Here is a 27,990-nt window from a genome sequence, read left to right on the forward strand (position 1 = left end):
CATTTCTTTATTTTTATTTCATGTGCATTGGTGTTTTACCTGCATGTGTCTATGTGAAGGTGTCAGATCCCCTGGAACTAGAGTTACAGACAGTTGTGAGCTGCCATGCAGGTTCTGGGAATAGAACCCAGGTCCTCTGGAAGAGCAGCAAGTGCTCTTAATTGCTGAGTCATCTCTCCAGCCCCTGAATGGACTTTTATGACCAGTTACAGTTTAAGACGACATTGATATGTTGAAAGACAAACTTTCAGACTTTCAGTTTTAGGGAACTGACTAAATTTTTTGCACTTTAGTAGTTACTGATGCCCAGAGAGTATCCCACACCTCAGGAACTCAGCTTCTATAAATTTCACTCAGCCTTCTAGACTGCCTTTCCCCCATTCCCACTAAGATACCTTCCCTGTGGTAGATAACCAGGCTGAACCTGTTAAGTGTATAAAATGACTGTTGATCACTCATCAAAATGTGGTTTAAACCACCCATTATGCCTTTGTAGGCATTGGACATTTAATGCCTACCAAAAGTAGCTTTACATTATGTTCTGGGGCCTGCCTTAAACTAGTCAGTTTGTGATGGTTAATGTCCAATGTAGAAAACAAAGATCAATTTTACATGACAAAGTAGTTGTAATTACTCTCCTAGCAGAATGTGCCTTACAGTGTGGGAGAGAGGAAGAGGAAGGGAGGGAAGGGGGGGAGAGGGAGAAGGAGAGGGAGAAGAAGAGGGAGGGGGTGGGGGGGAGAGATTGGCTCTCTCCAAAGGCTGTGCTTCTATTTTTAACAAAAACAAAAGTAACCAATCTTAATTTTCTTGGCTGTTTCAAGTGATACTGAGCTCATTTTATTTTGAATTATGTGAACCTCAGAGTGGAGTGTGTGTGTGTGTGTGTGTGTGTGTGTGTGTGTGGGTGGGTACACATGCGCATTGGTGATCACCCAAGGAGACTAGAGGCTTAGAATCTTCTGGAGAAGGAGCTGTGGATGCTGGGAACAGAGTCTGAGTCCTCTTAACCACTCACCATCTGTGTGGCCTTCTTACCATAGAGTAAAGATGGTTTTTAGGGGATTTGAAATGGGGTGATGGGAGCTTTATAACTGGAATTCTGCAGTTATTGGAATTAAGTTGTAATTAGTATATGATAAACCATAATTGTGGACTATTGAAGACAGGACTGACTTTAAAAATCAGCTAGTTCAGCTATTTAAAAAAAAAAAGAGAGCTTTTTAGTCAATGGTAATAGTGCATGCCTTTAATCCCAGTGCTTGGGACGCAGAGGCTTGCAGATCCCTGTGAGTTTGAGTCTAGCCTGGTCTATAGAGAGAGTTTCAGGACAGCCAGAGCCAGACAGTGAGACCCGTCTCTAAACAAACAGGCAGACAGACAATCAAATAAAACTAAAAAAAAGAAAAAAGCAATTCCTATAAGATGACTACGGGGCCACCTACCTTACTGTTCTCTGGAGAGGCCTTGGTTCACTTCTTGATAAATCTGGAATTGAGCCCTGCATTCTCTATATGTCACTGCTAGTCCATGGCAAGAAGCCACATGTCCATGCTGAATTCATTTTTCTTCTTGAAAGAAGTGATGGTGCTAAGTTTGCAAGTTTGAGACAAGGAGAGAAATTACATGTAGCAACGCCAAGCCTGGTGCCTGTTCGGAAAGCCTTTGGAACGCGGCAGGCGCTGTTGCCCTAGTAGACAGCTCCTTGGAAAGCCAAGCTGTCTACTTCTAGAAGGGCTTTGTTTGTGTTAGATATGTGTTTCCTCATATCCTGCCCACCACTCTCCTGGTGGTTTGGGGGTCGGGGGGGCTCTGCCCTTACATAGAGGAGTTCATATTGGTCTGCAAAGGCTTTCCAAAGTTCAGATTCGGTTTCCTTTGAACACATGGGCTGTTCACGCCATGGATGTACTCCTGTTTGGTTGGCAGCTCCTCTTGACCAAGTCCTGCATCTTAGAGTTCTTGTGTCTCTTTGCTGAGCTCCAGGCTGTCTTGCTTCCTTCAAGTCATAGCTGATGACTGCTTGCAGCCTGATGACTAGCACATCTATATTTACAGCCTGTTCTTTTCCCCTCTGGAATGATTTCTCAAGCCCTACGACAGTTGCTATGTATGAGGTGTGGTGCAAATAAAGTGGGAGATCTGTTCGGTGTTTTCCTGGACTCTTCGGTGCTGCCACCATCCATCCGGCCAGCGAAACATGTCACTCCGTTCAGACCTTTTAAATGCTTCTACTCTTTTGCAGAAACCCTCCAACCACAGTCTCTGCCTTCAGCCTGACTTCTGTACATTCATTTTCTCATAGGATGTCTAGAGTGTTGTTTTGTTTTTCAAAACTGAATAGATTATACAGGCTCCTGTGGCTCAGGGCAGTCTGGAACTGGACGTGCATCTGAGGATGAGCTTCAGCTTCCGGTCTTTCTCCCTCCACTTCCCTAGTATTGGCGTTATGGGCTTGCTCTGCCACGCTCAAGTTATGTGATGTTGGGGACTGAGAGTGCCAGACAAACATGATACCAACTGAGCACCACTCTTTCCATTAGTTATTGATCTTACTTATACTCATATAGACCTTTATGAATACATAAAGTCTGAAACTACTTATTGTAAAACACATTTTATTTTATATTGAAATATTGTCACTACTTCATTGGAATTTCAGTTCTTGGCTGAAGAGAGAGCATTTTTTAATTTTTTTTTAATTTAGGGATGTGTTGAGAATGTCTGAGTTCTATATGATGAAAGTTGTTCAAAACATTGTAATCTACCATTAATTAAAAAAAAAAAATCTGGCTCTGGGACTTGGCTTCTGTCACTGAGTTGCAGCCACAGCCCATTTTGTCTCACTGGGTTACTCAGGCTGGATTTGAAAATGCCATTCCCATACTTCATCTACCATCACAACCCTGAGCCATCAATGCTGAGGTTGAAATAAACTAAAATCCAAACTAGACTTCCATGGATAACTGGGGCTCTGTACTGGCTAGTTTTGTGTGTCAACTTGACACAGGCTGGAGTTATCACAGAAGGGAGCTTCAGTTGGGTAAGTACCTCCATGAGGTCCAGCTGTGGGGCATTTTCTCAATTAGTGATCAAGTGGGTAGAGCCCCTTGTGGGTGGTGCCATCCCTGGGCTGGAGGTCTTGGGCTCTATAAGAGAGCAGGCTGAGCAAGCCAGGAGAAGCAAGACAGTAAGGAACATCACTCCATGGCCTCTGCATCAGCTCCTGCTTCCTGACCTGCTTGAGTTCCAGTCCTGACTTCCTCTGGTGATCAACAGCCATGTGGAAGTGTAAGCTCAATAAAACCTTTCCTCCCCAACTTGCTTCTTGGTCATGATGTTTGTGCAGGAATAGAAACCCCGACTAAGACAGGCTCCTTAGCTTTTCTCTTTGAAACACTGCATCCCATAGCCACAGTTATGTGCTGTCTGCCCTTCATATGTACAATGTATCACCAATGTTTGCAATGTGTTTCTCTCCTTCAGTGCAACTTTTTTGGGTTTATCATACACACTCTACCTCCCAACTGGTTCATGAGATGCCTAGAATATAATTCTGCCCTTTTTTTGTAACCCTTTAAATCAAATTGCAGGATGTATTCATATATGTGTATATGCGTCAGTGTCACAGAAATGGGGATACTGGCCTTTTTTTATTCAATATATTACTTTTAATTAATGTAGTCCAAGTTGAATTTTATTATGTAATAACTTTGATTTACCTTCTTATCTTGTCTAAATGAAATTTTCATGTGGTAAATTTGTAAGCTAGCTAGGCCTTCTTTGCTGTAGTCTTTCTAACTTCTATGTAATTCTAAGCACAACATTTAACAACCCATTTGGATTTGATCATGCTAAACTGAACCCATATCCCCTTAGCTATTTATTTAATATTTTTCTTATAATTCGTAGGTTTATTTTTGAGTTTACCTAAACCAGGCTACCAAATTAATTTCCACAGGAAATACATGGTCTGATTCATATTGTAGGTTCTGCACACAGAACATTGGAAAAGTTGGGATTGGGTTAAGAAGAAATTTGTAGGTTCAGTTTGGGGAGAGAGAGAGAGAAGGAGAGGGAGAGGAAGAGGGAGAGAGGAAGGAGAAGAAGAAGGAAGAAGAAGAAGAGGAGGAGGAGGAGGAGTGGGAGGGAGGGAGAGAGAGGGAAGAAGAAACAGACAAAGTGAAAAAAGAAAAAAATGGAGGTACTTGGGTAATCATGCTTCTTGTAGTTTACCTAACTGGTGCTGTTTTCTTTATCACAAGATACTTTAAAACACATCTAGGGAGGTGGTTCAGTTGGTAAACACCTGCTGTACAAACATGAGGACTCGGGCTCATCCTGAGCACCCAGGTGAAAGCTAGAGGGAGCAAGCAGAATGTCTGTCACCCCGGCATTGGACGGGATGGCAGAGAAAGTTTAACTGAATTGAGTAACTCCAGGTTTGGTGAGAGATCTTGTCTCAAAACAGAGTGGAGAGTGAGTGAGGCAGATGAGTGAACATCATTCTGTGGTTTCCACATGCATGGGTACAGGCGTGCTCCACACATGTGCATGCTCATCCACTCACAGGCGTGCTCCACACATGTGCATGCTCATCCATTCACAGGCGTGCTCCACACATGTGCATGCTCATCCACTCACAGGCGTGCTCCACACACTGTGCATGCTCATCCACTCACAGGCATGCTCTACACATGTGCATGCTCATCCACTCACAGGCATGCTCCACACATGTGCATGCTCATCCACTCACAGGCGTGCTCCATACATGTGCATGCTCATCCACTCACAGGCGTGCTCCACACATGTGCATGCTCATCCACTCACAGGCATGCTCCACACATGTGCAAGCTCATCTACTCACAGGCATGCTCCACACATGTGCAAGCTCCTCCACTCACAGGCATGCTCCACACATGTGCATGCTCATCCACTCACAAGGCCGGCGGTGTCCACATATGCCTTCCACACACATCAGGTCCAGTGACTTCATTCTGCACATTATTGTGATTGCAGAGGTCAGGGAAATGGATTTTCTAGGAACGGTGGGTGGAGAATTTTTCTCACTGGCAAGTCCTATGCTCTGCATTATTTAACCTTTACCTTGAGAGAGAAGACTTTATTCCTTTGTAGGCCCCTTTGTCTCTTCACAGGCTCTAGCTCAAAGTAAATCAGTGACCCATGAAGTGACTTTATACTTTCTGAGCTTTTATTTTCAAATCATTAATGCCATTTGAAGTCTGTCTTTCAAGAGGATGGGTCCATTCCTAAGTACCTCGGTTACCCACTCTAGTAGTGGGTCCTTGAGTGAGTGTTTATCAGCTGTGACTCTAGCAATCTTGACCTCAAACCCTGAGGTTTTACCACAGTGACACTAATTTGAGGAGAAAAACACACACCATTTCTTTATGTATGAAAACAAAGCTTATAAATGAATTTATTTTGAGATAGGGTCTCAATTGAAACAATGATCTTCCTGTATTTGTAGATGTGTGTCCATGAATGCCGGTGCCTCTGGAGACCTCTCCGGGGATTGGATCCCTTAGAGCTAGATTTTCAAATAGTTGTGAGCCTCCCACTGTGGGTGCAAGGAACCTGAACTTGAGCCTTCTGCAGAAGTAGGACTCTCACTTAATTCTTCAGCCCTGATATAAGGTTTCTTGTAGCCCAATTGGGCATCTCTCTGGCTGTGTAGCTGTGAACGACCTAGAACTTAGGATCCTCCTGTCTTTATTTTCTTGGTTCTGGGATTGGGGCACTAGTCAGCACACCTGTTTTATCCAGCCCTTAGATGATGAATCCTAGGCCTCTCTGCTTGCTAAGCAAACACTCTTTACTGAGCTACATGCCCTGCCCCCTCCCCCCAGCAAGAATCTGTTTTCATATAAAGGTCTGTTGTTGCTGAAGTTATAGTTTTTTAGTGGGAGGGGGCAGTAAGATGAGGGTATCAGTATTTTTCTCCCTTTTAGAAAGACCTGAATCTCATGAACAATAGCATTGGAGTATAAATGAAGATTTACTGATTTGAAACACTGAGAAGGTGCTTTCTATGAGATACTCAGAGGAGACTTTTTTTTTTATTGGATTTTGAGTTTTTCCTGTTGCTAGAACTGAACAATGAATCGAGTGCTGGCTACCTCACAGTGCTGGTGTTTACTGCAGGGACTGCGCACTCTTAGATTCGATTCATTTCTATATTTCTGTCACTAAAGCGAAGGAAGGAAGCCGCACATAGCCAAAGTGAAAGCCACTTCAAGGAGCTGTCACATGAAACATTCTGAGGAGGGAGTCATGTGGTTTCATTGTAGCTGTGTTAGATGCAAATGTGAACTGTCCTGAGATCAGAAAATTTCATTTACTACTTTCAGGATTCTGTGACCTGCTGAGTACCAGCACAGCTGCACTTTTAAACTGCATATTTAACCCTTCTTGAAGACAAGGGGGAGGGCGACGGTCCTGCATTCTGATGCTTCATCCAGAGCAGGCAGTTGGAGAAGTACGATTTTTGAACACCCAACTGATAGACGTGTCTGATTTAGCTGAAGCCGGTTTGAGCTGAAGCCGGTTTGAGCTGAAGCCAGTTTGAGCTGAAGCCGGTTTGAGCGTTGCTGGGAAATCCCATGGTTGAGGAGGTTGAAAGTCACAGGTATAAGAGAAGATGCTCACACTCGTCAGTTGTCAGGTTTCTGTATTCAGATGGCTCAGTTCTTACCGGCCTCTTCTTCCTGGCTTCATGATGAGTAACTCCGCATGTGGGGACACGTGTTCCCTGCTGGTATCCGAGTCGGGTCATGTTATCTCCCTGTGGCATTTGCTTGGTGATCTTGGACTTCATTATGACTTACGTTTTGGTTGTTTATAACAGTATTTGTTAACATATAGAACACAGCCTTTGACTATCTTGAGTTCTTAAGTAGGAGTGCAACTGAAGTGTTTTATTGACGATGCTGGCCTTGTTAACTAAGATTTTTTGAAACATGAGATCTTCCTGACTTGAAAAAACAAAATATACATTACATTTTTCCTGCTGAGGGTATTTAGTGCTAAAGTCAGGTTTTTCTTGAAAAAAGCCTTTCCATATAAAGGCACCAGTTATCCAGTGTTTATCGTTGTATACGTGGATATTCTATTGTATTATGAATATAAGGTAAGTATGAATCAACTAGGAATATTTCAAACAACCAGTGACTACACACTCCAGTGAATCTACTTATGAACAAGGTGAGGAAATATATGAGAGACATTTGGGTGCCTTTTCCAAAACTGAATTTAATTCCTAGTTTAGGAATAAATTTTAAAGTAGGAGATTAGAGGCATGTGGATCTCCATAAATTCAAGTCTATAATCTGATCTATACTATGAGTTTCAGGACTGCCAAAGCTATATACATAGTGAGACCTGGTGTCAAAAAAGGGGCAGGGGTTTTGGGACAAGGCTCAGTGGTAGAGCACTTGTCAAGTAAAGTGGGAGATTAACATAAAGGGCACCCCTCTCCAGAATCTTCTAGTAAATGCTATGTGTGAACATATTTCACTGATTTTTCTTTATTTTATTTGATAGGGTAGTATCTTTGTATTATACAAGTAGTTTTTCTTATTGGAGAAAGGTATGCCTGTGTCTCACTTAGTTACCATATTGGGTTAGAGTCCAGTCCCCTGGACTGAGCAGAAGTACCACTTCTTGTACCACTCTTTATGTATGTCACAGAGAGATGAAAGCAGCATTGATAGAGGAGGAAGGGCAGCCTAGGGAAGGAAGGGAGGAAGGAGAGAGAGGGAGGGAAGGGGGAGGAGGGAGAGAAGGAGGGAGGAGAGGAAGAGAGGGGCAGAGGGAGACATGGGGAGAGGGGAGAGGGAGAGATGTGGAGATGGGAGAGGGAGAGAGGGAGAGCGAGAGAGGAAGAGGGAGAGAGAGCAATCAAAGAACCTAGGAAGGAAAGGGAGAGGTAAGGAGAGAGAACTGTGCTTGTAGTTGAACGCTGGACCACATGCCTGTTAGACGGGCAGCCATGGGAGATAAGTTGCTCGCTGGGGCCTTGCTTCACAGTCCTCCTGCTTCAGCCTTCTTCAATACTGGATTGCTGGTTTGGACTAAACCTGAGTGTTATTTTTACGTACCTCTTTTACTCCTATGCTAAATAGTGTATTGTAGCATGGGGTAAAATTTTGTCCTTTTCAGTATTTCCCACTGTGAGGGTTGGTGAATGATGAGCTTTATTTGCACAGTGATGGAATTATCAACGCTAATCTGTATTTTTAAATGATTATGTAATTATGCTGCAGATGACAATGGTACCATCTGTTCTTACCTGAACTGCTGTCCTCTGAAGAGAGTTCCAGAAGATTATTTGGTCTACATGTAGCTGTCCTCAGCTACTAAGGGATTTTGTCCAGTGGAGAGGGGAATGGGAAGAGAAGGTGCCACTTGTAAACACAGAGTTACTGGGGCTATGTTGTCTTATCCACCCAGCCCTTCTTGCTGTTACACAACCATTATGCATATATCCCAGGGCACAGCCCTCTGGGATTTCAGCGCTCCTTGTTGCTATTTCCAATAGTCTAGTTTTGAACCTTAGGAGAGAGAATGGATGCAGACAGATTATGACACTGACAACACTCAGTCTCAGGAGCCATCCATGTCTCTGTCCCTTTTCCCCTCCTTTGCTTTCATCACTGTGAATCAGACTCATTGGACTAAAGTTTAGACGATGGCTTGACTGCTTTGGTGTCCACTGTTTTGCCCAAGAGTCAGTTCCTTCGTCCCTGAGGTAGTTTTGTGAGGTGGGTGAGAAGCAAACCCTTCCTGAATCAGGTAAGTTAGGGTTTACTCCTGGCTGCCAAGCCAAAGAATAGTGAAGCTGGGGTTCAAAGCCAGAACCGAACCCTGCTTTGACGAATTTCAAGTGTGCATGGCTGGTAAAGGATTAGGTTAGGCGGCCTCATGGACTTACAAGGCAGAGTGATTATGATTTTTTTCCATATTGCTTTTATTTCTTGGAAGAAGAATTTTAAAGCAGACACACACATTATATTATCAAATGCACCGCCTTTGGCTAAGGGACCCATGGGTCCCTCCAGTGCAGAGCTAGAGAGTGTGGCCTGACACTCGCAGTCAATGGGCAGAAGACACACTTTTTTAGAAAAGTGGTTATATATCTGTTGTCAGTCTTGGTAAGTAACTCATTATTTGCTAAATGATTAGTAAAATTCAGATGAAATTATGAATAGAGAGTACTGACTCTGGGCTAGGAACAATCACTCATGCTTAATGTGCATTGGTTCATTAATTTACAATAGGCCCATATTCTAGAATCATGTCTTCGGGGGGCTTAAATTGCTTCTAAAATTTTGTCTATTTTACATAAAATTGAATTATTGTACACTGTCTTGAACTTTGAAATCTTTTCCACACCATCCCTTTTGGGGGCCTTTAAAGACAGTCTCTCCCTTCAAGACTTTTGAGGCAGGTTGGTTAAAGTGGCTGCAGATTGGGTCTGTCAAGGAATTGCTTGTCTCCTTCACTTCTCATAGAGTTGAAGAGTGGGGAGTCTGTCTGGGGTTGGTCCCACACATCTTCTCTCATCAATCCATCCCCTGGAAAATGAAGATTCGCACATGAGTTTCAAGGAGACATAATTCAGATCATAGCAATAGTGATTTGCATGTGTTTTGGCACCAACTGCGATATCTATTTTTTATGGGCATGATTAGGCATGTTTTTGCTGGCGCAGAAAAATGTACTCTGTGAAGAAAGTGACGACTATTTACTTAACATTTAGGCAGAAAGCCTAAGTATGTTCAACAGAGCTCATTTTACAAGGTCTGCAGTATCGAAGGACGAATGAACGAAGACTGTTTTCAGTCTTAACGGGGGTTGAGGGAGAGCACCAGCCTTCTGCAGGGGGCAGGACTCTACATGGTCCTTGCAGTTGAGACATCCTATGGTTGCAACAGCCACCTTCTGGCCAGCTCGTTTTTTCCTCTTTCTTCACAACATTGCTGTTGAAACACCTTACTTTAGGCACTTGCTCTGCCATTGCAGTTTTATCTCCTTCCTGTGTAAATCAATCCTTTTCCCTCTTGTGTTTGACGCTCCCTTGGTACAGAGCTGCTTTCCTTTTGATTCTCCCGGGTTAGAGGCCAGTTCACTGCTTAGTGAGATTAGTGTGGATCCCGCCTATGGTGCCAGAGGCAGCAAATGAGTCCTGCTTTTGGGACCTAAGATGAACATTGTAAACTAAACCTATGTTGCCTGCCGCATGGAAGTGAGAGCCTGTTCTCATCTGATGGGTGTTTTTTGGCCTATGGAAGTATTTTGAAGCCTCGGGGCAAGAATTGCTTTGCTTGTTTATTGATCCAACAATGCACTCTAAGGTAACACCCAGCACTGATGAATTGGCCTTGTGTTTGTCTCTTCAGATAAATGTATATGGTTTCTGAACCATGTCTTTTAAAAGAATACCATCACTACTACCAATAATAACAGCATAACTCCTCTGCTTACTTGTACTGTCCCCTAGTTTTATTTCAGAATTAGAGAAACACTAAAAAATAAGCATGTATGGACAAATCTGCTATGCTGGACTCTATTTGTATCATCTATAAATTGTGGGTAATACACATAGTTCTGGGCCACAAAGATGGTTGCTGCATGTAAAACATCCATCATGTCTATTGTGATGAACCATTCGACCAAAGATAATGCAAATCAGCAAAACCTCCCTGTCCCTGAGTGAAGATACACAGGCATGCACACCAGTGCCCTTCCTCTTACTTGTGTGCCACTCTTCCCTTATTGGGGTTACAGCCAGCCAGGGTTTTTCCATGTTGGAATACAGAGACCCACCAAAGAGTCAAGCTCAATGTGTAAACTGGGGTGGTTCATCTGAATATTCTATTCAAGACATTTTTGTGACTGTGATAATCTGCTTCAAAATACGTTCTTTCTTCATCGCACATTATGTCAACTGCATTGAACTAAATAAGCAGATGATTCTGTTTCTGTTTGTATAGTTTTGAGTGACATACAGGGAATGCTACCTCCTAGGTCTACTTTATGACCAACCCTTAGTAGGCTATTTGTTTGTATTTAAAATAGGTTCGTTTATGAAAACTTAACCCTTTAATGCTTAACCATTTTTCAGCAATTGATGCTATCTCACTTTTTATAAATTTTCCTATAAATAACCTGAAATGATTCTGAACTCAAGCTTTAGAAGTCATTGGAGATTTATTTTTTTTTCTCCTTTAATGTGCTCCTTGCATAAAGGGATGGGGTACCATTAGGAACTACGTGTCAGTTTCCTACCATCGTCTAGCCTGCTACCCACTTAATACTGATGTTTTGGGTATGCATTAGGACTTTGCTTATCACTGTGGCTACATAGGAGAAGCACCTTAAATGAGGAAAGGCTTATTTTGCAGTTCAGTCCATGCTTCTGGTGAAGGCTGGGCAGCAGGAGCCACGTGCAGTGGCCGGAACATATGGTGCAACTTCATACATTGTAGCTGGGCCAGGAAGGAGAGAGTGATAGACTGGGCCGGTGACTGGTACAACCTTCAGAGATCCTTTAGGGTGACCGTCTTTCATGATCTACCTCTATACCACCAAAATTGCCTAACTTTCCAACTAATCCTCATTGGTTGGGGACCACGTCATCTAACATAGCAACCTGTGAGGGACAGTAGACGTTAACCATATTGGGTTGTAAAGGAGTATTTGTGTGTGTGTGTGTGTGTGTGTGTGTGTGTGTGTGTGTTAAGTAACCTGACTTGATGACTTGATGTGTGAATAGGTTGGATACTCTTGTAAAAGACTAACTTATAGGACTTGGGGTTCTAGAAACTTAGTTGGAATTAAAGAATACTAGCACATACTTGTGAGTTTGAGGCAACTCTAAGCAGGTCATTTCCACCAATCTGTAGCTTTTCATGGTGTCAGGGCAGACAGCCCAGTTGAAGATAAATTGCAGCCCCCTTTAGCTTTATACTTTTCCTTTTCTAAATTAACATAAAGGTATGAGATGTTATTCATTCACGATACCTTTGAACAAAGTATGTTTTAGCATGCAAGTTCTCTCACTTCATCTATCATTCTGATACCACGACCACCAAGGTGCTGAGCATGAAAACATGTTTTCTAGTTCCTGTTTTTAGTTCCCTAAGGTCAGAGTCCCCAGAGCATGAAGCAGTGTCAAAATTAGGCACTCCTTTCTGTGTGTGTCTTCATGGTCAACAGTAATGTTGGCAGGGATGCATAGAGGATGCATCTCTCTGTCGAGATCATATCCAGAGGTTAGGCATGACTCCCCGGTTGAGGGATGGGGCCACCCACCCATCTCCAAAACTTTAACCCAGAATTGCTCTGATCTTAAGGAAATACAGGGACAAAGTGTGGAGCAGAGACTGAAGGAAAAGCCATCCAGAGACTGCCCCACGTGGGGATCCATCCTATATCCAGACACCAAACCCAGATTCTATCGCGGATGCCAAGAAGTGCTTGCTGACAGGAGCCTGATACAACTGTCTCCTGAGAGGCTCTGTCAGATTCTGACCAATATAGACACGGATGCTAGCAGCCAACCATCCGACTGAGCACAAGGACCCCAATGGAGGAGTTAGGGGAAGGACTGAAGAGCTCAAGAGGCCTTATCTGGCATCAATAGGAGGAGAGGCCCTTGGTCCTGTGAAGGCTTGAGGTGGGAGTAGTTAGGTGGGTGGGTGAGTACACTCTTAGAAGTAGGGTAAGGAGGGATGGGATAGGGGAAAACTGGAAAAGGGTATAACATTTGAAATGTAAACAAATAAAATATCCAATTTTTTTAAAAAAAGATTACATCTCCAGGTGAGGCAGAGAGAGCTGGGTTGTTTTGCTCCATTTGCCTTGTGTTAAATTCTTGATGCACCTTCCTGGGAGCATGCCCTGTGAAGCAATGGCTCCCACTAAGCCTTAAAGGTTCTGCATCATCCAGGGACAGCATCCTGGTTTAAGAAGTCTCTTCTCATACGAACAAACACACGTCAGGAGGCAGTTATAACTCATCTAGACTGTAGCAGCCACTATCCAAGTGCTACTTGACACCCCAAGTGATAAGGGTATCACCCCAAGTGATAGTATTTTTCTACATTGTCATGTCTACATTTAGTTTCAAACCTTGCATTTTAGTCATGATCTTTAGAAATCTGTGTAAATCATAAAGGATAGTGAAATAGATGAAACCACATGAAATGCAACTAGATGAAGAGAGTTTAAACACCATGGGGATGTTTAGCATTTAAGATTCTGTAGAGGTAAGGCAATCTCCTCACCTGGTAAGTTTTTAGAAATATACAAAGAGGGTGAAAAAGTTATATATTTTATGGATTTAGGTGTAAGAAAATGCATTAATGGTTTTAGGGCTGTGTGTGTATGCATGCATATGTGCACCTGTGTTGTGATTTTGAGGTATATCCCTTTGTGCTCCCAGCACGTCATGTGCTTACAGCCACCCACCCAGGAACTCTTTGTATCAAGAATGAAAGACACACACACACACACACACACACACACACACACACATTTGCATGCACGCACACATACATGCACACACACACTAGTTAATTTTAAAATGCCTTTGCTACCTCAAATGCTGGGCACTCCTAAACCTTCCCCTGCCACCCCAGGCCCAACTGGGGAAGTGGCCAGTGACCACCCGCCTGAATTCTCACAGGGCTGGTTGGCTTTCTCTCCTGCAGCTCCTGCATCGCATCCTTCTTCCCCGAGGCATGGTTATTTCTTTCTCTTCCTTCCTGAGTCCTAGCCTATGCAACTTTAAGGGTCCTGCCCTGTCTCCCTTTGTCCAACCATTGGCTGCTGGCATCTTTATTGATCAATCAGAAACCAATTGGGGACAAGAACCTTTAGCGTTTGGAAACACAGATCCCCAATTGAATCAAAGCATTAGAACCAATCCCCAACATACCTGTGCTGACTGCATACAGGAACCCCAGTGCAGAGTTTAAGGAACAACACTTGTTTTGCTTTTAGGTGACAGTTTGGCTTTGTCAAATGGAATGCATTGAGATGGACAGTTGAGGAGGTTTTGGGAAGTTGAGAATAGTTTTGAAAGAGAGGTGTTGGAGAAGGAAGATGAGATGAATATCATAGGGGCATGGACATGAGGGAAAAAATAGAGAATTTTCAGGGCATTTCCTGGATTGTATGGATTCCCCCACCCCAACTTCTTCCAGAACTTTAAAGAACCCTACACGTTTGGGTGGCTGTTTTGTTGAGCTCACTTTCTTCTTCTGCATTATCATTGAAAACTGACTTGCCATGGAAGAAGCCGGACTTGTAGGCTGCAGCAGGGTCCAAGAATGCCTGCCTATGCCCAGGCTATAGATACACCAATCTGTTACTGTCTTGTCATGATGACTTAACCAGGGCATGCTTGGTAGCTTGCATCTGGGGAAATCCATATGTACAAGGCCCCAGATTGCTTTGGTAGCTGAAGCAGCTTTCATGCCTAATTTCTTGACAACTTTGTTTGTTTTCTTATTTCTTGTGTTCTCTATTTTGACATTTACTCTTGATCTTCCCATAGCTTAGCTAACAAATACCCCTTAAACTCAGAGACACTGTCATTGGTAGAAACTTACCTTAGTGATCATGTAATGGAGTCTCCTGTAATCAGACTCTGGAGTAAGGCTGGTAATTTCATTTAATAAATATTGGTTCTTCATAATACAAATTGGAAACAACTCTCCAAATGTAAAGTCACGTCAACCTTTTTGATTTTTTCTGTAATGAGAAAAATGTAGTAATATATTCTTCCTAAGAAATTACCTTGACGATATCCTATTTACCTCAAATTTGTTTGAAAGATCAAAAATATTATGAAATAAATTAGGAAGTTCAAGCAAATTGGACCTATGCAGATCCATGACATTACTTTTAAATGGCCATTCTTTTATTCTGGAATAGTAATACTAGAACTGAATTTGATCTTGCATTGACCCCAGCTAGAAGGCACTACACATTTCCCAGTCTGCTGTGTCATGGAGATAAATTCTATCTAGTGTAAGGAGATGAGAATGTTGACTGTTACATATAGAACATATCCATAGAAGGAAAAGATGCTGTATTTCTTTTCTTGATTGCTTTACTCTGGCTCCTGGAACATAGATGTGATGGCTGAGGCTCTGGCAATCATTCGGACCACATGAATACGAGTTGCACACTAGAGAATATAAGGTGATCAGGTAAAAGGAATGAGGTAACGCTTTTGGGGTCTTGCTATGATAAGGCTAGTAACTTACTTTAGCCTTGTCTCTGTATAAGATAAACTTTTGTCTTAATTTAAGATATTGTTATTCCAAGAGATATATAGTTCCCTTCCTGTACAAAAAGGCCAGTGAACACAGTCTTGGTTGTGTAATTCACTCCCCCAAGCCCAGTGCTACACTGAATGAGTGACACTGATTGTCTCATGGAAATGTCAGTGGATAAAGAGACCTGGCAAGATATGCAGAGGAGAAAGGGCATGGCCCTGACTTTGACTCCTACTTACTGAACATTCTCAGGAAATTATTTAACCTTCTTTAGTCACAGTTTCCTGTTCTGCAAAGCCAGTTACAGCGTGCCTTAATCTGCTCTCATCGGGCGTCTCAGACCATGGTCTGGAGACAACAGAAATTGTTTGCTTGCCTCTCTGAAGGCAGGACTTCCATGTTCACAGTGCCAGCATGGTTGAGTTGTGGGGAAGGACCCCTTTACATAGGGATGCCTCACTGTAACTGACTGTTGGATGGACTTGGAAGATCAGTGGGATCCGTATATAAGAAAACTAATCCTAGTCATGACCATTCTGCCCTCATGACCCGATCATCTTCCTAAGGTCACACTTCTTTTTAGTATCATTTTTGACACTTAGGTTTCAGTGTGAATTTTGGTGCACAAATATGTAATGAGAATTCCATAGGTATAGGCTTTTTTGTTTGTTTGTTTTTTCATTTTGTAATTGTTCTCCAAACAATATGCTCTAATGATCCAGTGTTTGCATTGTATTCCTTTCAAGTAATCTGCAGATGACTCAGACTCTATGGAAGGATATGCACAGGTTACATAGAAACACCAGCCCATTTTTTATAAAGAAGGTGAACACCTGCAGAGCTTGGTGTCTCCAAGATCTGGGAACTAGTCCACCTTAAGTGCCAAGGCACAACTACAAAGATTTGTAAGATTTGGCACAGTTACAGAGAAGAGCTCAACATTACATTTGTTACTTACCCATTTATTTATTTATTTATTTATTTATCCATCCATTTATTTAATTACTTATTTATTATTGTTATCTATTTATATGTGTGTTTGTTTAGACATGGCTTTTATGTAGCCAAGGCTGTCATTGAGTTCTTTAGCCTCTGCTTATCCCCCCTGAGTACTGGAATTAAAGGCATGCTCAGTGAACTAACTAACTTATTTATTTCCCTTGTTTTATTTTTCTTTGACGCTTCTGAGTTCCTGTCATATAACGTCCTTGCACAGAAGAAATAGACTTTCCAGGAGACAAAACATGTTAGGGACACGGATGTGTGAATCTTTAGGCAAACCGACGTGATCACTTCCAGAATAGTCCTGGCAGAAAGCAAGGGAATACAGCAAGGTGCTTGAAGGAATGCGTGGGGCTTGAACATTGCATCCTTAGCACGGCATCTTTATGCTTTAAGGGTAGTTTCAGGATCTTACATAGAGACAATAGCTATGTAGTGGACTCAGGCTTTTCTTTCATGAATGGAACTGTTATACTTGAGAACAGGGGTCAAGAACTAGCGGTGTCTAGCCAGACTTTGGAAAAGTGCAAATATAGTCCATTGTGCCGTGTACAGCGGTTTTTATGGAAGGAGGGGATAATCAATGTTGTGAAAGGTGTGGGTTCAAGGCATGGGAATTTTCAGTAATACGAATGGATTGAAAGTTAGTGTTAGGTTTTCCATTTTTTTTTTGTTTTTTTGTTTTTTTTTCTGTGTGGCTTAAGTGAAAATATCAAGACAGTGTCTGGTGGAGATTGTTTTTACTCTCTGGAGTGTGTGGCTGCCTGTGGAGGTCAGAGGGTAACCTAAGGTGTTATGCTTCAGGCTCTTGTCTGTCTGTCTGCCTGCCTGCCTGCCTCCCCTCCACCCTCTCTCTCTTTTTGAGAGAGTGCCTCTTACTGGCCAGAAAACAAAAAACAGATAAGGCTGGCCAGCCACCCCCTAGGGCCACCTGTCTTTGCCACCCCCCTTCTCCCTGACTGTGACTGTAGGCACATGTTGTCACACCCCTCATTCTTGTTGGGGTTCTGGGGACTGAACTTATGTCCTGCTTTCAAGGCCAGCACAGTACTACCTAAGCATTCTCTCCTGTGTCCGTCTGCTCTCTAAACATATATAGAGTCAGATATGTGTCATTCAGTCGTTTCCAATAACGCATTGTGAGAGGTGTTGCAACGCCACTGTAGTTTATACTGTAGGACAGCCAACAGCTTGAGTTATTGTGAAAATTAAATTGTTTGGTAATTCGCCTGGTAATATGTACTTAATTAAAATGTGATAAATAAGAAATCCCCTTCAAGATCTTACTCTTGAAAATCAACATGTGTTGAAATGTCAACGCTCATCTCTGCCAGAATTAATGTTGAAGATTACAGACACTGGCAAATTTCTGATTACTTTGACGTTCTGGAATGTGTCACAGTTTTGCATGTAGAATTGAGGATGCATCCTTGGGCATTAACTACATCTAAAAGTATAGATACAGTTCTGCTTTCTCTCCCAGTTAATTGAGGCCTCTAACTAGTGCTTCTGTGGCACCCTGCCAGCTCTCACCCTAGTGTCCCACACAGATGCAGTGTTCATAGAAGACAGTGGTTGGGATCAGGCTCTGCCCTCGTTCTCACACACTCATTTGTCAGCGGGAGTTGACATCTAGTTATCTGAACCCTCTTTTCTCATCACAGCCACTCAAATGTGTTTGCTGTCTTAACGCACCTAAGCAACACAGAGGACTTCTGATTTTGCTCCTAACAGGTTAGCATTTTGCTTATAATAGATGTTCTTCTAGAGATGTTTACTTAGTGGCTTTTGAGGAGGAAGCCATGTAGTCCCTCACCTGAGACTCAGAGGGTTGAGGGCCACCACCACAGAGCAGGAAATAGAAAGTGGAACATGGAGGAGGCAGAAAGAATTCTGGGATAGAGCCAGGCATGGGAAGATTTAAGGAGACAAGTGCATGGTACCCGAGCACAGATAATCAGCCATGTGGCAGAGTGTAGATTAGAATAAATGGGTTATTTTAAGTTATGATCTTGTCAGACTAGAGCCTAGCTATATGGCCAAGCTATTTGTACATCTGTCTTGAGTCTGAGTCTTATTTCTGGGAGCATGGGGCTTGGAGGAAGAACCAGATGTACCTTTTACACTTTGTCATCGAACGCTTCTCAGGAGTACTAACAGTTGTGTATTTTGGGGATCCATTTTGGGTAATGCTTGTGTATTCCTTGGATCTCTTATGGTCACGTGGTCATGTGGCTCCCATCTCAAAGATGCTGCATCTCCTGTATCAAGTTTCTGGCATCTCTAGTGCATCCACAGGGCTGGGCTGGAGGTATTTAAGCTCTCTGTCCTGCTATGACTCTTTTGTCTAGCCCATCTTGTGATGACCATTTGTCTCCTATAGCCCTGAAGCCAGATAGTTTCTTTTTAAAACTAGTAGTTGAGGACTGGGTAGTGGTGGCGCATGCCTTTACGCCTTTAATCCCAGCCCTTGGGAGGCAGAGGCAGGCAGATTTCTGAGTTCGAGGCCAGCCTCCAACCAGGGCTACACAGAGAAACCCTGTCTCAAACAACAACAACAACAACAAAAAATTAGTAGTTGAGTCTCATTCAGATTTTTTAAAACATACAATGAGCTTATTTTTTATTAATTATTTAATTTATTTACATTTCAAATGTTGTCCCCCTTCTGGGCTCCCCTCCTCCATGAACACCCTACCCTGCCCTCCTCCCCTTTGCCTCTAAGAGGATGTTCCCACCTCACCCCTCTAGCATTCCCTTTCTCTGGGGCATCAAGCCTCCACAGGACCAAGAGCATCCCCTCCCACTGAGGTCAGACAAGGCAGTCCTCTGCTACATATGTAGCCAGGGCCATTGACCTTGTTTGGTGGTTTAGTCCCTGGGAACTCTGAGGGGTCTGGTTAGTTGATACTGTTGTTCTTCCTATGGGGTTGCAATTCCCTTCAGCTCCTTCAAATTCTTCCCTTAACTCTTCCATAGGGGTCCCTGGGCTCAGTCGAATGGTTGGCTGTAAGTATCTGCATCTGTCTTAATCAGGTCCTGGCGGAGCCTCTCAGAGGTCAGCCATGCCAGGCTCCTGTCTGTAAGCACATCTTGGAATCAGCAATAATGTTGGGGTTTTGTGCCTGCACATGGGATAGATCTCAAGTTGGGGTGGTCTCTGGATGGCCTTCCCTTCGGTCTCTGCTTCATTTTTTTTTTTTTTTTTTTTTTTTTTTTTTTTTTTTTTGGTCCCTGCATTTCCTTTAGGCAGGAACAATTCTGGGTCAAAAATTTTGAGATGGGTGGTGGGTGGCCCCATCCCTCAACTGGGGGCCTTGTCTATCTACCGGAGGTGGTTTCTTCAGGTTCCATCTCCTCATTGTTGGGCATTTTGGCTAATGTCATCTCCATTGAGTCCTGGGAGTCTTCTAGGAGCCTTCCACATATCTAGTGTGTGGGACCTTTTAGTGGTTCCCTGCCCCCGTTCCCCATCTCCCCCACACTGCTGCATGTTTCTATTCATTCTCCTTCTCTCCTGCCTCCGTCCCATGCCTGATCCTGCCCCCATTTTTTCCTTCATCCTCTCAGGTGGCTCCATTAGCCTCCTGTGATTATTTTGTTACCCCTTCTAAGTGGGATTGAGCATTCACTCTTGGGCCTTCCTTCTTGTTAGGCTTCATATGGTCTGTGAGTTGTATCATGTGTATTCTGAACTTTTGGGGTCATATCTACTTATTAGTGAGTACATGCCATGTATGTCCTTTTGGGTCCGAGTGACCTCACGCAGGATGATATTTTCTAGTTCTATCCTTTTGTCTGCAAAATTTGTGATGGCTTTATTTTTAATAGCTGAGTAGTATTTCATTGTGTAGATGTACCACATTTTCTGTATCCATTCTTCAGTTGAGGGACATCTGGGTTGTTTCCAGTTTCTGGCTATTACAAATAAGGCTGCAGTGACCATAGTGGAGCACGTGTTAATTTTTCTATTGGCATTTTTGTTGAAAGGGGTGCTTAGAGTCACTCCATCATGTTCAACTCTACAATAAAAGATGGATGGCCACTATGCTAATATAACAACAAAAATAATTAATGAAAGTTAGTTCAACAACCATGTAAAATAGGTTACTGAATATTTTAATCATTGTTCATAATTTGCTGTTTTATTCTTAGGAAAATCTCTTCTCCCTGATAAACTGCTTTTCATTAACTGTTTAATCACAAAGCCAAATTTGAACAGTTTTAGCTTTCTGTGTTTTCTTACACCATGTGATTCAGGTTCCAGATTATATCATTGCAATTATGATGAAATTGAGCTCATTGTAAAGCTCCATTTCACGAATGCGTATTTCCTTTGTTACTTGTTTACTTCAAGTCAAAAGGAAGTTATATCTTGCTCAGGTGGGATGGCTCATACCTATAATTCCAGTACTCAGAAGGCTGAGACAGGAGGACCACTAGGACTTCCAGGCCAACGTGAGGTACACGGTACATTCACACTAGCCTGGACACTAGAATGAGGCTCTATGTCAAAGTAATTGAGTAAGCAAGTAATTAACCCTAAGGAGTATGTGGACTATTTTACAGCAGAGTATGTTATTGTACACCACTGCGTTCCTCATGCCCCTCCAGACTGCCTATAATTAAATGGGATCTAAGTAGGAGAATGCTAAGCAAAGGGTAGGCATTCATTGATGCCATCACTGCTATTTCAGTGTTTTGATGATACATTGTGATAGAGATTTACTCATTTAGAACTCCAAATGTAGGTAGTTCTAGGGGACTTTCTGTGTGTCATCAAGCCCACCTGGAGTGGGAAGGGAACCCTGGAAGTCCACGTGGCCTCGCTGGCTCGGATGAGGTGTGAGTGTGCTCAGAACCTAAGCTTCACCATCAGCACAAATGCTGTCCTCAAGCACGGGCATTCCACGGTTGCTAGCGCCTTGGAATGGAGAAATGAAGCGCGAACTGGGGACCAGACACCTAATAAATGGCTCTATGACTACAGGTGGCTTCCATTCAAAGAGTGATTAAATGCTTCTTCAAATGGCTAAGGTTAAGCTCTAAAGCTGATAGGCTTCCTTCTAAAGACCAGGGTAGATCAGAAAAGCCTACTGGTGTCCTTTCACAGGGGGCGCTCCACAAAGCTGCATTCTCTTCCTCAGGGAGACAGAAGAGAAAGCTCGAGTCTGTGTTAGGAACAGGCTAGAAGCACAAAGCAGAGTATGTGACACTGTGGTTTCAGAAGTTACAAAAGCCATAATGTGTTCTGTTGGAATTTTACCTGTACATGGGCTATAAGGCAGATAGGAAATCATGAAATGATAAGGTATTTATTTTATTGCTGTGACTAATTAAGATAATAGATTTTACTGTTCCATTTACTAAAATCTAATATGTTGAATTTCAAATAATCTGATTATTATTATTATTATTATTATTATTATTATTATTATTATTATTTGTTTTTTTTTTTTTTTTCGAGACAGGGTTTCCCTGTGTAGCCCTGCCTGTCCTGGAACTCACTTTGTAGACCAGGGTGGCCTTGAACTCAGAAAGCCACCTGCCTCTACCTCGCACGTGCTGGAATTAAAGGCATGTGCCACCACTGCCTGGCTGCTGATTTTTTGAAATTTTATCTTGTCAAGAATATCTGATTTTTTTCTACAAGATTATGGGTAAAAAAAAGTCTACTATACTCCACCAAATTTTGCATTAACTATTCTAAGCAGATTTTTTTTTTGTGGTATATTTTTGGCAGTTAATTAAGTTAACTCTCAAATCAAACAAAATATTATTTTTAAGTGGAATTTATATGACTTATTTTGTTCTTCACAGAAAAGTCTTTTTCTGCAATGACTATTAAAATTTGGGTGAATCAAATTAATATTAAAGTAGGGCATATTAATTATTACTGACTACTAAGAAATCATTTTTAAAGCTTAAGCTTTGTTTTTATTTTTTGATGCATTGTGTTAATGATTAAAGATTAAAAACATCTTGGCAGTGGGCAGTAGGCTTCTATGTAGAAAAACAGGAAGTTAATCATGGGACACTTTTCTTCTTACTACTGTAAACACAACAGTAAGGATTGTTACAGTTAACACTAGATCCTATGTCTCCCTTCATCTGAAGTAGGTGTTAGGTAACATGCCAAGCGAGTTTTCCTAACTGTTCGCCGTGGAAAAATCTTTGTATACTGATCCTTTTGTATGGAATATCGAACCATTGAATCATTAGGATTAAATGGGTAACATGAACTTTTTTTTTTTTAAGTAGGTTTCACATAACATACATTATTTCTATGTCAATATGTCTGTCTCTGTCTCTCTGTCTCTCTGTCTCTGTCTCTGTGTCTCTATGTCTGTCTTCTCCCCCCTCCACCCACCCACTCTCTTTTTCTCTTTTTCCTTCTCTCTCTCTTTCTCTCTTTCTCCTTCCCTCCCTCCCTCCCTCCCTCTTTCTCTCTCTCTCTCTCTCTCTCTCTCTGTGTGTGTGTGTGTGTGTGTACACACCCAGGATTCAGTTATATATTAGAGGACCTGATCTCTCAGTTGTTATGGCCAGTAAACAACCTTAGGTAAACTACAAAGAGAAGAGAATTGGCATGTCAAAAATTCATATTCTCATTGTTAAGGAGAGGGGGCCTGGGCATCTTTAGGAGAGATGAACAATAAGAATCATCCCAAATGTCCTGGCAGATTGCATGTATGCATGCTTTAGCTGCTGTGTTGCCAGGCAGGGCTATTATTGTTGTTATTATTATTATTATTTTGTAGTTACTGCTTGAGTTGACCTTATTTTGAAATATTTTCCCCAAGCTCTAGAGCAACCTGAGTCTGTAGGACTGTGATGTGCCTCCCATACTGGCTTTTTGTGGTTCAGGTGTTTATATGAAATATACATTACAGCGCAACTGCCTCAGAAGCCTGCGGCCTCCATTGTGGAAGGATTGTGTTGCTTGTATTCTATTATTTATGGGTGATTGTCAAGTTGGAAGAATTGCCATTTCGTAACAGCCTCAGGAATAGAGCCCCCTTTCAGCTCTAGCCACAGGAAGGAAGGCCCAGGGTTCCACAGCAACTTGGTTTCTGCGCCTTCTGCTTGGATAGATCATGGCTGGGGCAGGCCTTATTCTTGAGTCTGGAAGATCAGTGAGAGCAAATCAGCTGGTCTTGGCTGAATCCCTTCCAGAAGACTCAGAAGACTCAGGCGTTTTTTTTTTTTTTTTTTTGGTTAATTTCCCTAAGGTGAAAATTTTAATCTCAAATGTGTCTGTGTGTAAGGTAATCTTTCAGAAGGCTTACTTTCTAGAATAATGAATCTTTTTATAACTACAGATTAAGTTTGGCTAACTTTATAAATCAAAATAATTTTGAATTAGTACATAAAAAGGGATTTATGAACAATAATAATGTAGTACTGGGAGGAAACTCGAGCCGAGCCTGCTATAGGCAGTGCTGGCACAGAACACAAATATGCACCAGTTGCTCAACAATTTGTTGTTGTTGTTGTTGTTGTTTTTCCTGGTCTTAAAATCTGGGACTCTTTTGGCACAAGTATACTTATCGTGAAAGAAAATAATTTTTAAAAATTCCATTCCCATAGGCTGGAGACACTGCAATGTGAAAAATATAGATGATCTTGATAAATTACTTTTAATGTCACATTGCAGACCAGACTTTTGGTATATGGATCTTTATAATAGCACACATTGGAGTGCCTGGAACACAGACATGAGTCATTCGAGGTGTATTGTTAAAGTGTTTTGGGACACACCCAGCAGATGAAAAGGCTCAGAACTCTTAAGATACAATTCGGAAATTCTCCCTTGATTACTCAGTAACTATTGTGCTTTCTTTATCGTTAATTATTTTTAGATAACAGAGTCAACAGATGCACAGGGAGGAAGGATTCTTATGAAATAGCAGTTTGGGGCACCTCTACCCATAGAGCTAGAGAGTGAACAGAATTTTTCACAAATGAGAAGTTTGTCTTTAAAAAGGTCGAGACTTGGGTTTCAGCCTTCCTGCTTTTTTTGGTCTGAGAAAAAGCTTAGACAGCCTTTGCTCAGGAGAGGGTTTCTTGAAGCAGGCGGCCAGCTTCCAAGCACATCTGCTGGGCTAGAAATGTAAGAAAAAAATGGCCACCAGGGACATGTCCTGTAGTTGACCTTGTATTACCATTTCAGATCCTGAACAGGTGGCCGTTTTAGCGCCTCTTGGAAATTAAGATCAAAACCTTTTGTTTTATGGTCAAAGCAAATGATATGGGCAGAGAGTTACTTAGTGTTTGGGCCTTGGTTTCTTGATCTGTGGACTCACAGATTCATCTTCAGCTGATGACCCGTGTCGCCGTCTGGGTTTGTGCACTGTCAGACACTGCACTGTCAGAGTTATTCCTCTGAGTTAAAAAGCCCCGACCCCTGGCAGATGTCAGTTAATCATCTTCATGACAATGTTCTCCATGTTTAAGTTTCTGTGGACCAGGGAAAGTGAATCCTCAGTGTCAACCCTTGGTACAGGGCAGATGTTCGACATGGTGGATAATCCCTGTCAGAAAGTTTTGTCTTGCACCAAAGGTGGGCTGGGTATATCATTAAGGTGAACCTGGCATTTTGATTTATAATGAAAGGAGGGCAACCGGGTACTTTGTATTTGCAATTCCTGTGTGTACACTTGGATGTTCGACTAGTGTACTTCGTTAGGCCACATTGGGTGTTCTCAAGAACTCTTAAGACATCTCCAGTCCTGCCCCTCCTTTCAGTACCCAGAGTTGGAGCTGTCACTGCTACCTAGCATTCCTTTAGTTGAGGAATGAGACAGTTTGAGCTTATCCTACTGCACTAGCTCAGAGATGTGGACTCCCATTTTTATCTTGCTTATCTTAGTATAATTCTAGCCAAAGGAGATGAAGCTAGCTAAACAAAGCAGACAGTAAAGGAGAACCCAGCCCCCATTCTGTAATGCAGGGCTATGCACTCTGGAAGTGCAGCCAAGGGAGGGCACTGCAGCTCAGACAGCTTGTTCTCTTGATTTGCGTTTGCTGACTACTCTTCTGTCAGGTTGGAATGGATCTTTCGTGTACTTTCTTACTTTTAAATTCCTCCTGAAAGTGAGAGCGGTGGTAGGTGGACTTTGCGTAGATATGTTTCCTGTAGCTCCTACATCCTTGTTACTGTTAGTTTCATAGATGAAAATTCTCTTTCATTTTCACCGGGCCTTGCCCCTAAGCAGTTGAGCACTGTGATTTGTGGCATCCCTGAGGGTCCTCGGTGGTCGGTTGAGGAGGCGGGCGGGCACATTCCAGCGGAAGAGCTGTAGGTGTTCAGAACAGAGCTCTGATTCAGAAGGGAGCAGGAGTGTGGGGTGAAAGTTGGCTACTGTCCTCCAGCCTCACCTGAGGCAGAGTTTCTTACGATGAAAAGGGCCTTCCCTAATGAGCTGCCCCAGTATGCAATTAAATAAATGACAGCGCACAACTCTAGAAACTCCATCCATCCTAACAAAACATAACAATAGATAGGACAAAGGGCTAATTTTCTTGGACTCCAGAATCTATAGCTTTGACTTTGAACCTGTGGTGGACTGCCTTAGGTCATTTTGGCAGGCAAAGTTAAAAAACCTTTTCCTCTAGCCCAGCAGTTCTCAACCTGTGGGTTGCAGCCTCTTGGGGTGGGGGAGTCCCATATCAGATATCCTGCATGTCAGATATTTACATGACTGTTTATAAAAGTAGCAAAATTACAGGGACAAAGTAGCAATGAGATTGTTTTATGATTGGCGGTCACCACAGCATGAGGAACTGTATTGAAGAGTCACAGCATTAGGAAGGTTGAGAGAAGCACTGCTCTAGTGGAGGTATGGTTACACACACGTCCATGTGCTTTGAAACGGATTTGACTTAATCAGCAAAGAAACCTGAAGGTGCTGAAGGACAATGTTTTGCCATCTTTTGAAGAAGGGGTCATGCTTGAGAACCATGAAAAGCACCCAGACAACCCTGAGGGTGAATGCATTTGATGTTGTACTGTCGGTACACCATTACTACATGTTTTATGCTTAGATGCTGGAGACAACGTGTTAAAGCTTTTATTATTGATATATTAGCCCTTCCTCCCAATCTTTGATAACCTGCTGCTCCTCACTTTTAAAGTAAGATGACTGTAGACAACGTTTCCATTGCTAAACAGGCTTTGACTGGGAAGTTCTTGTTAGCATCCAGAACCTGCCTGCGGCAGATATGTGGGATATTTCAAGTCTTTTATCGTACTCAAACGGTATCATTACCTTTACTTTCTATATGAAAAAGGGGAATTTATAATTTTCTCTGCATGTTTATACTTTAAAAGAAACAGAGACTTTTTCACCAATTAGCCTAACCCGAGAGGACATCATTAGAAGAACTATTTACTTACAGTTCATGTCTTAATTACTTGTTGGTTTTCTAGAACTCTTCAGTTATGACTGAGAATGCCCAGTTTTCTTTCATAGCTGTCCCCAAGGTGAGAAAGAAAGTTGTTCTGTTTTTCCAAAAAGCCTGACTGGTGCCTCCACAGTTCTTTTGGAAAGGCATATTACTTACTGCTGTGTTCTTAAAACCACCACTCAAAGTGTTAGAGATGCTGGGAAGTGAAGAATGTCTTTCATGGTCTCAGGTACTTCAGGTTTCTGTCCTGATCCTGTGAGCAGCAGCTTCCCTGTTGGAAACCTACAGAGTTCCTCCCTGGATGCCCAGAGATGGTTTTAAGCCAGTTCAAGCCTAGGGGATCATTTGCTCTGATATCAGATAAGCAAATAAAATAAACAGACTGTTGCCCATGTGGGAACTGGTTTCTGCAGTCTCTGTTCAGGTCTCTGAATGGGTTCCATTGTTTATTTATTGTGCTTTTCACAAGTGCTAATAAGCTCACCCTTGTTTTACTAATAGCTTTCTTCTTAAGTATCTTGACATTTCAGTTAACTGTCAATGGCCTCAATGTTTTTTTTTGTTGGTTTTTTTTTTTTTTTAAATTGGGCCAGACTAACTGGCTTGTTTAAAAGTTAGGCAGCTTTATATAAATTGTAGCATATAAAAATAAGGGACATTTGTTAGGCATTTTAAAATTTGTTTCCCTAGTTACAAAATGTAAGGTTGAGATAGAAACTTGGCTTTTATATTCCTTCTTGTGCTAGTAAAATTAAGTAATTGAATGCAGATTGTAGAACCTGTCGGCTAGCTAAGTAGTTATAAGTTTTTAGTTAAAGCCTGCTAGATTTGTGGACACATTTCCTTTTTAAATGTAATTCTGTTTCAAGTCATAGCATGAAGAATTTAGATGAGCAAACCTGTACTTAAGGCAGTGTTTTACTTTCAGATTTTTATTGCATTAATTTAAAAAGCCATAAATAAGAAAAAAAAAAGTCTTCATTAGTGGAAATGAAACTGAAACTGAAGTTAAAGCGGACTGTTGACCTTGTACTAGGAGTTAAAACCTGCAAACCAAGGCCTGTGTCTGCACAGAAAGAGGCAGAGGTGGGGAAGCAAGTCCCACTACCTTGGGCAGTCTCCTCAAGTGACCAAACACTGTAACAACAGGACAGCCATCGAATCACTCTGTGGGCAGTCTTAAATGTAATTAGCAGTGTCAGTAAAAATCAAAGACAGTCTAAGGAGAAAAATCTCAGAAAGGATTATTAAAATATCCCAATGAAGG

General features: G+C 42.1%; 1 protein-coding gene across 2 annotated transcripts in view; it reads left to right on the forward strand.

Annotated features, from left to right (window-relative positions):
- Window positions 1-27,990, forward strand: part of Ppp3ca (protein phosphatase 3 catalytic subunit alpha) — a 278,454-nt gene that overhangs the window by 12,194 nt on the left and 238,270 nt on the right. The window lies entirely within an intron of this gene.

This window comes from Mastomys coucha, unplaced genomic scaffold (assembly GCF_008632895.1).
Source record: "Mastomys coucha isolate ucsf_1 unplaced genomic scaffold, UCSF_Mcou_1 pScaffold16, whole genome shotgun sequence".
Lineage (NCBI taxonomy): Eukaryota > Metazoa > Chordata > Mammalia > Rodentia > Muridae > Mastomys > Mastomys coucha.